The sequence below is a fragment of the Procambarus clarkii genome, chromosome 4 (genome assembly GCF_040958095.1).
Source record: "Procambarus clarkii isolate CNS0578487 chromosome 4, FALCON_Pclarkii_2.0, whole genome shotgun sequence".
NCBI classification, from domain to species: domain Eukaryota; kingdom Metazoa; phylum Arthropoda; class Malacostraca; order Decapoda; family Cambaridae; genus Procambarus; species Procambarus clarkii.
Window position 1 is genome coordinate 34,540,061 of NC_091153.1, and position 4,127 is coordinate 34,544,187.

Below are 4,127 nucleotides of genomic sequence, written 5' to 3' on the forward strand. Positions count from 1 at the left end.
TGTTTCCCACCGCCGGTTACGGTGGAAGGAGGACTGCCACGAGGAAACACAACATTTAAGAGTACGTAGCTTGTTACCAGTAACAGACAACCAAGAAGCCTGCCAACGGGTAAGGACTGAGGAATGGATAACCGGGTAAAAGTCGGAATACGGAATGCCCTTACGAGAGATGGGACAAGAGCGGACAGCTTCCTTGGCGGCAGCATCCGCACGCTCATTTAAAGACACACCAATATGGCTGGGAACCCAACAAAACTCAACCGACTTAAATTTACTATGAACGAGAAACAGCCAATGCTGGATCTCGACAACCACTGGATGAACTGGATTAAAGGACCCGAGAGCCATGAGGGCACTACGAGAGTCAACAACAACTACAAAGGAAGACTGACAACGAGAAAGTAGGAGACGAAGAGCATAGAGAATAGCATAAAGTTCCGCTGTAAAGATGCTAGTCTCCGGAGGCAAGCGACACATATAAGTGCGATCAGGAAAAACAACAGAGTAGCCAACACCGTCCGCTGACTTAGACCCATCGGTGAAGCCAGAAACGGAGCGGGAGTGAGAAGAAAAGTGCTCGAGGAAAAGGCGTTTTAGAACCGTAGGAGGGGTAAAAGCTTTAGTGATACGGGTCAAGGAAGTACAAAACCGCAGAAGAGGGACCCTCCACGGGGGCAAAGAAGGAACAACACGAGGAGAAACATCAGAAATACGAACGGAAAGAGAATCCTGCAGGCGAGATAACCGGACAGAAAGAGGGAGGTGGTGAAGAGGAACAGGAACCGCAGGAGGGGTAAAAGTTAAAGCACGACAGAGGCGAGAGGAAGGATGTTGCAAGGACCGCGCAAGATAGCGAAGACAGTAGCGATCACGGCGGTCCTGGAGAGACAGGAAGCCAGTGTCAACATACAAGCTAAGGACGGGAGTCGAACGAAAGGCACCAGAACTGAGGCGCAACCCAGTATGGTGCAAAGCATCAAGACGGCGAAGAGTAGAAGGAGAAGCAGACGAGTAAGCAGGGCAACCATAATCGAGCTTAGACAGGACGAGAGAAGAATGTAAAGCAAGGAGAGTGCGCCTATCTGCCCCCCAAGAAGTATGGGACAAGACCCGAAGGAGGGTAAGGGCCTTAGAGCACTCAACACGGAGGTAAGAGATATGGGGAGACCATGACAAACGAGTGTCAAGGAATAACCCCAAAAGCTTCGCGGAATCTTTGTATTTAAGGGGATGACCATAAAGTGACAAAGAGGGACGAAGAACAACCCGTTTCCGCGTAAATGTCATGGCACAAGTCTTAGAAGTAGAGAACTTGAAGCCATGATCAGTGGCCCAAGACGACACGGCATCAATTGCAAGTTGAAGCCGGCGTTGAAGGAGAGGCGAATCATCACCCTGACAACAAAGGGTAAGATCATCGACATAGAGAGCGGAGAAGACACCAGAAGGAAGAGAGGAAAGAAGACCATTGAGGGCAACCAGAAAAAGAGTAGTGCTCAGAACACTACCCTGGGGCACACCTTCGTATTGCTGAAAAGAGGGAGAGAGAGCGGTACCAAGGCGCACCCGAAAGGAACGACGAGAGAGGAAGCTGCGGAGAAAGAGAGGGAGATGACCACGAAGGCCAAAAGAATGAAGTTGAGATAGGATATGATAACGCCAAGTGGTGTCGTAAGCCTTTTCCAGGTAAAAAAGGACGGCAACAACGGAGGTCTTCGCAGCAAAAGCAGTACGAATATAGACCTCCAAGTTCACCAGGACATCTGTCGTGCTGCGGCACTTGCGGAAACCAAATTGAGAAGGGGAGAGGAGGTGATGGTGTTCCAGGAACCACATCAGACGAACGTTAACCATACGTTCAAAGAGTTTGCAGACAACTTGTGAGAGCAATAGGGCGAAAGTCCTTAGGGGAAGTACCCAGAGACCCCGGTTTGCGAACAGGGAGGACAACGGCATCGAGCCAGTCCTCAGGGACTGACGACGACTCCCAGATCCGATTATACAGACTCAGTAAATACTGAGACGTGCTCGGAGGGAGATGGCGAAGCATCTCATAATGAATACCATCGGAGCCCGCCGCCGTAGAACCGCAGAGGGCCAGAGCAGAAGGAAGTTCAGAGAGAGAGAAGGGATCATTATAGGGAAGCTGAAGATGAGTGCAGAAATCTAAAGGACGAGACTCAAGGACAGGTTTACGAAGAAGGAAAGATTGGGGAAGATGAAGACCAGAGCTAACAGAAGAAAAGTGGGAACCCAGTTCGGAAGTGGCCTGCAACGGGTCCGCCACAAGAGTATCATGGAGGTGAAGGACCGGTGAAACATCGGGAACGAACTTACCCGCTATCTTGCGGATACGCTTCCAGATCTGGGCCAGAGGGGTTTCGGACGTAATTGTTGAGACATAAGATGCCCAACATTCACGTTTAGCCGTACGGATGGCCCTACGGGCCACCGCACTCGCTTTCCGAAAGAAAAGAAAAGAATCGGTCGTGTGCCTACGGCGGTGCCTCTTCCAGGCTGCACGCTTACAGCGGACAGCCCGAGCACAGTCCGCATTCCACCAGGGAACGCACTTCCGTGGACCCCGAGAGGAAGAGCGAGGAATAGAGCGGAGGGCAGCTTTGAAGACAGTGTCATGAAAAAGGAGGAGAGCGCGAGAGAGAGGCAGAAGGGAGAGGTCAGAGAGAGCAGCACTGAGGGTAAATAGGGTCCAGTCTGCCTTAGCAAACTGCCACCTAGGGAAAGAGAGGGAAGGGCGAAAAGAGAAAAAGGAAACAAGGATGGGGAAATGATCACTTCCATGGAGGTCATCAAGAACCTGCCACGTGAAATCTAAGTAAAGAGAAGAAGAGCAGAGAGAAAGATCAAGACAAGAAAGGGTGCGAGTCCGAGAGTCCAAATGAGTGGGCTCACCAGAATTCAGAAGAGACAGGGAAGAAGATAGGAGAAACGGCTCAAGGAGGCGACCCCGGGTATTCGTCAGAACGTCACCCCAAAGAGAATGACGACAATTGAAGTCACCCAGCAGGAGCACAGGCTCCGGCAAGGAGTCTAGGAGGTGTTTCAAATCAGGAAGAGAGAGCGGGACACTCGGGGGGAGATAAATGGAACAAACTGTGTACCATTTCCCCACAAAGATACGAGCAGCAGAACAATGGAGAGGCGAAGGAAAAAGTATAGGAACAAAGGGAACATCTGCACGAATCAAGAGAGCAGAAGAATTAGAAGCCCCAGCAATGGCTGGGGGGGGGGGAGAGAAAGGAATAGCCACGAAAACGACCAGGACGAGCACCAAGCATTGGCTCCTGGAGACAGACACAAAGGGGCGAAAACCGCGAAATCAGAAGTTGGAGTTCGAGGAAATTGGCGTAATAACCTCGAACGTTCCATTGAAGAATGGACAACGACGGGAAGAGAAAGGACAAAAACAGAGAACAAGGAAGAAACAAAGGCGAAAGAGCAACAGAGCACGTTAAAGAATATCAGGGTCGGGATCAGGGTCAGCAAAGTCAGGGTTAGGGGGCATGGGTAAACTGAGCAAAGACGGAGGGAAGGAAACGGGAGAACAGATCAGAGGTGGGCGGGCGGGGTCCGGAGGAGGAAGAGGAGGAGACAACGGAGAGGAGCGGTCAAGGACAGCAGTAGGAAGAGGGGGAGTAGAAAGAGGGGAGCGCACCCCAGCAAGAGCAGCAACCGAAAGGGAAGCAGGGGCCAAAGAAACCTCCATAGCAGGAACAGGGGGCGCAACCACTGAAACGGGAGGGGAAGGAGCAACAGAGCCAGAAGTAGGAGCTAAGGAAGAAAGCGAAGCCTTCTTACCCGCCGGGGAAGAGGAAGGAGAGGAGCCAGGCTTACGCTTCTGACTTAAAGAGACAGGTGTCCCAGCAACTACGTACCGGGCAACGGATTCCAGTGTCTCAACAGGAGAAGCCGAACGAGAGCACACACGACGGCCGTTAGGAGAGCGATGGACATCCGCCTGCACCGACAGGCGGCGGGGAGAGCCGATAGATGGAGGAAGAGGATGGGAAGGAGGATCGGAGGGGGACGAGGAAGACACAGGAGACATGACAGACCGGGTTGAAAGAAGGGGAACCCCAGACAGAGGCCCAGGAGGGGGACCCCTC